At 42.7% G+C, this 9,195-nt stretch overlaps 1 long non-coding RNA gene across 1 annotated transcript; it reads left to right on the top strand.

The window, feature by feature from the left end:
• Positions 1-8,619, top strand: LOC310843927. Its single transcript, XR_014563790.1, has 3 exons — positions 1-119; positions 3,899-4,006; positions 8,173-8,619. It is a non-coding gene; the product is annotated as an uncharacterized lncRNA (long non-coding RNA).
• Positions 8,620-9,195: the final 576 nt, after the last annotated feature.

The following is a 9,195-nucleotide window of genomic DNA, read 5'->3' as shown; positions in this document are numbered from 1 at the left end:
ACACTGTATGCCTTCATAGCGGCCCGGCCTGAAAACCGTCATTGGCATTTTCTGTGCCACAGGGATCATTGTCCTTTGGGCACTATGCATTTGGGAGCTCCTTATCAGGTTTGCATCAGGTAAATAAAGAACTCTCTGTAAGTTTCAGTCTACCTACCTGATTTAAGATAAGAATTGTGAGCTCATGGCTAGTAGTACTGGCTGTTAAATCAGAAGTGTGTTGCGGAAGCGTTTTTTATTATTATTTGAATTAACTTATGTATGTAACAGGATGTTCTACACAGTGTGCTGGCTAGCTTGGATGGATTTAATTTATCTGATAAACAGATGGCTCCTAACTATGTTTCTTTTGAAGTGTGCAGTGGCGTAGCGTGGGGGGTGCAGGGAGAGCCGGCCGCACCGGGCGCAAAGTCTGGGGGGGGGCGCTCGCACTTGCAGCTCTCTGCCCCTACCTGGCAGGGGCGCAAATTACTTGCCTTGCCCCAGGTGCTGACAACCCATGCTACGCCACTGGAAGTGTGCCTTGCAGTGTTCCACAGAGCCTATGAAGTACTGTTGTGAGTTGGCAGGTTATGTGTGTGCAGGTTAGGCTGCATGAGGCTCGAGTCCCTTCTAATTCCTGGATCCAGCAAGGGTTAACATCTAATGGACGATTCCATTGTTGAATTAGCCAGGCAAGGGCCATAGTTACCGCCTAAGTACAGTCTTTAGTCTAACAGAGGAAGCTGCTCTGTGCCAGAGGGCACATGGGTGTCGTCCTCTCTCATCTGGCTGGCGCTGAGAAAGGTAAATCCAGAGTTGTGAGAGAGAGCTCTTACTCCAAGAAAACTGAACCCTGGGCTAGTGCCTGGAACCGCTGCTGCTCAGAAGTTGGGGTGGCACAAAACTGTATGTTTAGGATGGCAGACTCAGCAATTTGCTTGTTAGAATGTCCATTTACTTCTTTTCAGCTAGTCTTAGGCTTTTATACAAGGTTAACTGCCTAGGGCATCTGGAAGGATTGCTGTATATGTTACTGTATCATGAGCTGCAACACTAGATCTACAATACCTGAAAGATTGTTTCACCCTTTATATACACATTTGATCACTGCACTCTGCCTGTGGGGATCTGATCTTAGCAGGAGGCCTGTACCGCACAAAGCAGGAACTGAAGCTTTGGTGTTGTAGCATCTACTCTGTGGATTTCCCGCCTGTTAAATATTAACAGGTGTCATGTCTGCTGTCTTTTCGGTTCCTACTAAGGACTTTCCTCTTCCAACAAGCCTTCTAAACAGAGATCTTTCATTGTCTGCACCTGGAATGCAATTGATTCAAAGTTGTGTTAAACATGTTTTTTCTTGTTTTGTCACTTGTTTGCTCCCCTGGGCTCCTTTGGGAGAAAGGGAGATAAAGTTAATGAATGAATGAATGGATATAACATAATGCATACTTTGTTATGCATATTTGAACTGTGTTGTGTATATTTGATAGTTGCTAAAAAGTTTCTAATGGATGCTGTGCTATATTTTGATGTTATTGCATTAATGTGTTTTTATACTCACGTACATCACCTTGAGAATAATAATAATAAATTATTATCATTATTATTATTATTATTACCCCACCCATCTGGGCGGCTTCCAACAAAAGATTAAAAATACATTTAAACATCACTTATTAAAAACTTCCCTAATCAGGGCTGCCTTCAGATGTCTTCTAAACATCAGATAGTTGTTAATTTCTTTGACATCTGATGTCAAAGAAATAACTACCTATTGTAGTTGGTGACATATAAATATTTCTATAAACAGGTACAAAAATATCTGTAGTTTAACCCATGCATATACTTGAAAAACGGAACTGTACTAAATACAGAAGTATTAGGATATAACTATCCTTGAAATCTTATATTCTTACTGTTTCTGCCAAAAGTGATTACAACCAGCTATGGCAACATTATAGTAGAATGAACACCAGTAGGAACATTGTGGCTGAATGAATTGAGATACAGAGCTGGATCTGGGAGAGCTGGAGTCAAGGGTGTTGCCAGTCCAGAGGACCTGAGCCGTAAGCTTTCTGTGATGTACCCCTGATCTCCAGCCTCTTCTTTCCTTGTAAAAAAAATAACGCAGGTGGCGCTGTGGGTTAAAGCCTCAGCGACTAGGACTTGCCGATCGAAAGGTCGGCGGTTCGAATCCCCGTGGCGGGGTGCGCTCCCGTTGCTCGGTCCCAGCGCCTGCCAACCTAGCAGTTCGAAAGCACCTCCGGGTGCAAGTAGATAAATAGGGACCGCTTACCAGCGGGAAGGTAAACGGCGTTTCCGTGTGCGGCTCTGGCTCGCCAGAGCAGCGATGTCACGCTGGCCACGTGACCCGGAAGTGTCTCCGGACAGCGCTGGCCCCTGGCCTCTTAAGTGAGATGGGCGCACAACCCCAGAGTCTGTCAAGACTGGCCCGTACGGGCAGGGGTACCTTTACCTTTACTTTACTGTACAACCAGGCACACAGCAATTTGCAACAGAAGAAGAAGAAGAAGAGTTTGGATTTGATATCCCGCCTTTCACTCCCTTTAAGGAGTCTCAAAGCGGCTAACATTCTCCTTTCCCTTCCTTCCCCACAACAAACACTCTGTGAGGTGAGTGGGGCTGAGAGACTTCAAGGAAATGTGACTGGCCCAAGGTCACCCAGCAGCTGCATGTGGAGGAGCAGAGATGCGAACCTGGTTCCCCAGGATTACGAGACTACCGCTCTTAACCACTACACCACACTGGCTCTCAGTGTATTGGTTCTGTCTGTATTGGTTCTGTCTGGTGGTTAGAGTGTCAAAGTGGGACCTGAGGGGAATAGAGGTTGTAGGCAATGCTAGTCCTACTTGGGGTAGGCCAATTGAAATTAATTAACATGCCTAAGGGCCATCCATTTCAATGGGTCTGCTCTGAGCAGAACTTAGTTGGATACAACCCCAGGGTTCAAATGGACACTCGTCCACAAAGCTCTCTGGGTGACCCAGAATCTCAGTCTAACCCACCTCCGAGTTTTTGTGAAGATAAAATGGGGGAGAGGGACCACCATGTTTGTACACCACCTTGAGCAACTTGGAGAAAAGGTGGGCTATAAATGTAAAAATACATATATATATAAATGCAACACAATAGGAATTCTGTACACACAGTGGGACTTCGCATTCCTCTCTTCCTCCCAACCTCCTCCAAAAGTTGCCGCAAAGGTCTGGCAACTCCCTAGAGCAGATTATGAGGATGAGGAGAGGAGGGGAAAGATCCACTGTGCAAGTGGAAGTCCACTATGTGAGCAGAACAGCAGGTTTGGACACATATATTTATGCACCTTTGTGTCCCAGCTCAGGCCTGAGCCCCTAGTCCTTTAAGTACCTAGCAACACCCCTGGCTCAGTTTATATTCAGTCTCTCTCATGGACTCATTCAGTGATTCTGTCGACATGTCTGTCTTTCAGCCTCTGTTCCCTATTGGAAAAACAGCCACATATGTCACATGACTGTTGCACTGTCAGAGAAAGATGATAAAGTATTGACTACAATAGTTGCTATGGTGTATAAGAGGCATATTGCCCTTTGATCTTTTACAAGCGTTGAATCAACAGAGCTCTTGATCTGCTGATTATTATTTTTGTTACCATACTTAGGTTCATTTTAGAATAAGATCAGACAACTTTCACCATATTACATTAGCAATGTTATGGTGTGGCAATGTAATGGTGGTACATTTTAGACAGGGGGGCTTATGCAGCATCCTTTTCTCCTTGCTGCGAGAGCAATAGCCTTGAGACATGGAATGCTCTTATTTCCTGCCATGCCTACAAGCATAGTAAAGGATATATATCTTCATACAATCCTTGCAAGAGCCATTTTCTTTGTTTCATGTTTACATTTTCTTTGAACAGATACACCACCTCCAACAGAACCTCCATGCTTTTGCCAAAACAATGGAATCTGTCCAGATCGCTTATGCCTTTGTCCAGAGGAATGGATAGGTTACCACTGTGAGATAGGTCAGTAAAGTCAGTCTACTCTTTCATCAGTTAATGCAGTTTTTGCATATTGGGAGCAAATGAGCAGAAGTTACTTGGTGCTGTTTAGCAAAAGGTCTTCTCTTACCACTGAACACTTGTGTCTGATGATACCAGGCATGTTAAAAAGGGTGCATTTCTATTCCCATTTACCTGGGAATAAGCACAACTGAACTCAGTGGGACTTATTTCTGAGTAGATGTATATAGGAATGTGTTGTTCCATTGGATTCTGTATGATTGGTGCCATATTTAACTCTGGTTATGGTTCCTTCAGCTGAAGTATTAGTAGGTACTTGCAATCTGTGAGCCTGGCGTGCTCTGGTCTATGGGGTCACGAAGAGTTGGACACGACTAAATGACTAAACAACAACAATCTGTGATGTGGGTGCATGCCATATTGGTAGCTTCCACTGCATGTGTAGACACCAGTGGCCCAGTTTAAACATGATGCCTATCGTGTGGAACTCCACAAGACTGGAGGGCTGTAGCACAATGGCAGAAGAAATGGTTTGCACACACGAGGTCACAGATTCAATCACTGACATATCCAGCTAGACCTGGAAAAGACTCCTGTCTGAAAGTCTGATGAGGCACCTGCCGATCAGTGTAGACAAGACTGAGCTAGATGAACCAATTGCCTGACTCAATATAAAGCAACTTCCTATGTGCATTTATTTTGTTCCATACACTGCACATTGCATGTGTCTGTTTTGGTTCTTTTATTTCTTTTTACAAAGTAATAATCATAAATAAATAAGAATAAAAATGTGCACCCCACCACTGAGACCATTCCCTTGTAAGTCTCCAACCTCCCAAAATTTCAACACCTCTTGCAATGGTTTGACCCCTTTCCATTTTAACAATACAAATTCTACAAACACCTTCCATATCGCCTCAAAATCCTTCTCCTGCAAATTCCCCATCTTACTTTGATGGCACATGTTAATTTATCATTAATAGCTATATCCCACACCCTTTTATGCCATTCTTCCATTTTATATTCTGCTTGCCCCTTCCAGTTCCTAGCTATAATAATTTGTGCAGCTGTCAATAAATTTGTGAACCATTTGCTTCTTGCCATTGCTAATGACAGTATGATGCTTGGGAAAATTCATTTTCCAATGAGTGGTTAAACAGTGCACAGTTTAGCCTAGAATAGGAATAAATGGCCACAGCAGAAAAGCATTTCAAAATTGCATTAGAGAGCTTTTGTGTGTGTGCTACATTAGATGACCAAACTCCCATTTCCTTGTGTGTGCCTTTCTGGAAGTGATTTACTGTGAACTATCGTTAAATGAAATAATTGCAAATAAAATTGCTAATACATATCCCAGAAAATGTTATCCCTAGCAAGTGGTTTCTTTTTCCTGTAAATGAGGCAGGTGTTTGATGTAGTTTGTGGCTTTACAAATAGCTATAATTACTGGTGGGGTCTTGAACTCGCATCATCTACAAATGTGGATGAAGGGACTCCTCTTTCTCACACAGGCTGTATTCTTCAAAGCACTTGCTTCAAAATAGTTCTGGAGTAGCCCCTCTTGTTACAGCTAAGATAGGTACACAGGAAACTGGCTTATTAATGAAAAAGTCCATATAGTCCAGGATTGTCTTACTAGCACCATGTCCCCAGCAAGGGCCTTCAAGTGCTTTTCCCTGGCTACAATGCGCCTTAACTCTGACAAAGCCTCTTCCTTGCCTGGATACACATAGCTGGAATGCCACCTACTGTACAAACCTAAGAGTCATCTATTGGTCTCTGCCCAATTTATGTCCCTTATTCTGCCCACTTTTGCTTTTGACCCCACCCACCACTGGCATGTGGCCCCCAGAAGGTCACCCATGAGGGAATATGGCCCTCAGACCAAAAAGTTCACCCACTCCTGATCTCCAGTATCTCAAGGAACCTCGAGCTCTGTAGTGCTCTTTGAGAATGATATTCCTGCAAATTTGCTCCATCCCTGACAGCGGCATAGCTAGCTGCTCGGACACGTGGGGCTGTGCATGTGCCCGATGGGTGAGGCAAACCGTCCATGGGGTGGGGCGAGCCGTCCACAGGGTGGGGCAATCTGGGCAGGGTGCGCTGTGCAGAGCTGGGGCTTGCATGGAGTCCGCTCTGCCCACTGCCTGTGGGAATGTTCAGAAAGGCAGGAGAGGATATATTGTTTATTAATATCCTTCCTAACTTGTGCTATCAAGTTCCTTTACTTCGCAGAGTTTCACATTCCCCTATTACATGCACAGCAGGTAGCTGGTTGCAGGCTTGTGTAAGTCTCTCACTATTACGTTCCTGGTAAGATCCCTTATATCCCTCTTAAAAGAATAAACACGCCACAATCTTGTGTAAAGTAATATAAAAGTAGTTTACTCACATTCTGTTCTCAGTTGGATCCCAGAAGGCAGACTTAGTTACAAAGTATATACATGTGGAGCTATCCCATACAGTGGTACCTCTAGTTATGGATCAATCTGTTCCAGGGTGCTGTTCGCACCCCAAAAGGTCTGTAACGAGAGCGTTGCTTCTGCGCATGCACACGCGGTGAAACCCAGAAGTATCCACTTCTGGGGTTTGCTGCGTTCGCAAGCCAAAAAGATGCAACATGAACCTAACGTAACACGAGGTATGACTGTATGGGGATAATGCCAGTGTCCTCTGTTGGCAGAGCATCTCTACCTAAATGCTGCCCCAATGACGGAGGAAGTCAGAGAGAGAGAGAGAGAGAGAGAGAGAGAGAGAGAGAGAGAGAGAGACAGTGCGCTGCGTGCCTTATCCTTTTTGTTAGCTGGGCAGGTAAGGTAATGTCTTACCCAAGCTACACTAGTGATCCCTGGTCTGAAGGAGACCGTCTTGGAATTCCTTAATAGGAGGGGGCACGAAGGTCACCTGGGTCATCCATTTTGGGGGAGCGGACCTGGCCAAATTAGGACTGTTCCAAGTCCTACTTGTTCCATTTCTTCTTCAGGGGTATGGTGGCAACAAGTATCACAGGAGCAGAGCACTCCATGTTTTTAATTTTTATCTGACAAGTATAACTTTATTGTAAGAGTGAAGTTCTGAAAGGAGTCCAGGTCCAGATCTGTGTGTCCCCCCCGCCATGTTCTTGAAAATTGTTCTATATGATGAAAACACTTTTAACATGGAGATGTTTTCCCCCTGCCTTAACCTCTGTGATGCAAGTACTTACGTAGTTGACTCTTCTCAAGATATTCTAAGCTTTGGATAATTATCATTGGTCGGTATGGATATGGCAACAACACTGCGAATAGTATGTGTATGTTTTTCCTGCGTTCCTTTCCCTCCTCTATTTCAGTAAAGTGAGTAATTAGACTTCGGGTCTCAAGCCAGCAGATAAAAGTCCCCAAGTGAATGCGGGGACATTACAGTCTATTTACCAGATACAAATGGAATATGGGATGGTCAGGTAGGCTGTCGATTAAGTTTGAACTGAGTTTTTTTTTATGCACCATCTTTCACACATCTTGATTAGAGTTTCACAGTAAGAAATGGGCACAATTGAAGCTTAGAGGTGGCTGGAAATTTTAAAATACAATGCCCAGTTTTTAGCCATAATGCAAAAATGATGAAATGTTGTAAAATCAATGCCAGGGATGGGGAAATCCAGCCATCCAGATGTTTCTGAATTCCTAACACCCATCTTCCCAGAAGAGAGTCACAGGTTCTGCACTCTGCTATATGTTATATCTAGCAATATTACCTTTAAAAACTCTATCATATGGTAAACCTCCCCCCCAAAACACAGCATGCTTATGTCATAATTATGTTACGATTCCTTTCAGCACTGGAAAATTAATGTATAGGATGAGAAGTACACTACAACCAACCTTAATGTTACAGGCTGTAAATATCTGTAGAATTACACAGTTGCATAGCAGATTTGAGCACAGTTTGCATGACCTCATAAATGGCAGAATAGTTGAAATAAAGAATGTCCTGAAACAATGACGGGTTAGTTTGGGAAAAGAGAATGGAATGAGAAATCCTTCACAGAACACTACCAACCCTTTCAGTACATACATTTTTCAGACAGATAAGACGATTAACGCTCATAGGAATGTTGTGAGTACCTTACAGTTAAGTCAACCCTGTATGGAATATGGTACTTTAAATATTTTCCACAATATTTACAGGTGGTGTTCCTAAAGCAACTCGGATGCACACTAGAAAAAAGTGGAATACCAATTCTTGAACCTCCTAATATATTGAATTGCAATGTGACCCTGCTTGGCCTCTCTGAAAAGGCCAATATGAAAATCTCATATTGATTGAAAGTACTGAGTGGCCATGCGTACTAATTTAAAAAGGACTGCCATCGTCTATTTGAAGGGATATCCAGTCCAAGTCTGGGGTAAGATAAAGACACAAAAATGTTCTCTGTTAATGGACTGTTCAAAGTTTGAAACAGGCTTTAGCACATATTGGATGAAATCATTTTAACCTGCTATACTTAAAAATTCCTATTACTGAGGCTGCACTGCCATCTAGTGAATATTAAATAAGCAAGCTGTTTAAAAGCTAGGCTTCTCATTTTTGCTGAATTTTCTGCCAAATAATTGGGAGAAAAAAACGAGGAATAAAATTGCACAGGACTTTGTACATTTAAAAAAAAAAATTGGGGTGCCGTTGTGCCATTGCTCAAACTCAATCAATGTGTTTTTATATACATAAAAAAAAATGTCTGGAAGTATTCTTAGAACTATGATATGATACATGGGATGAATGTGGGAAATGTTTGGAATGACTGATGTTGAATAATAATTACAAATTTTTAAAAGGCACTTGTTTCATGAAAAACATGGATTTATTTTACTTAACTAAAATGTAACAACTGGTCTTCAATCTATGATCTCATATTTTTTTCCTTGCAAGAACCATGTGAAGTAAGTTAGGCTGAGAGAGAAACAACAACAATCTTTATTACGGTCCAGAGACCCAACAAAACATTACAAATCAATACACAGTTCATACAGCCTACCTCCAGGTTAATCAAGCATTTTGTTTAGAATATAGGGCTCATTTGTTCTTGCAACCACTGATAAAAACTTTGCCACTGCCAACGTTCTAGCTTTTGTCTGGTCTTCCAGTAGGAACCTGACATAGTGAGCCTCTGATTTTCCGGCGAAAGGCACCAGCAAGGGTAGTATCAGTTCAGC

This window comes from Podarcis gaigeae (assembly GCF_964106915.1).
Source record: "Podarcis gaigeae genome assembly, chromosome: 4".
Taxonomy (NCBI): domain Eukaryota; kingdom Metazoa; phylum Chordata; class Lepidosauria; order Squamata; family Lacertidae; genus Podarcis; species Podarcis gaigeae.
Note: the sequence above shows the minus strand (reverse complement) of the source record. Positions and strands in the feature narration are given on the sequence as shown.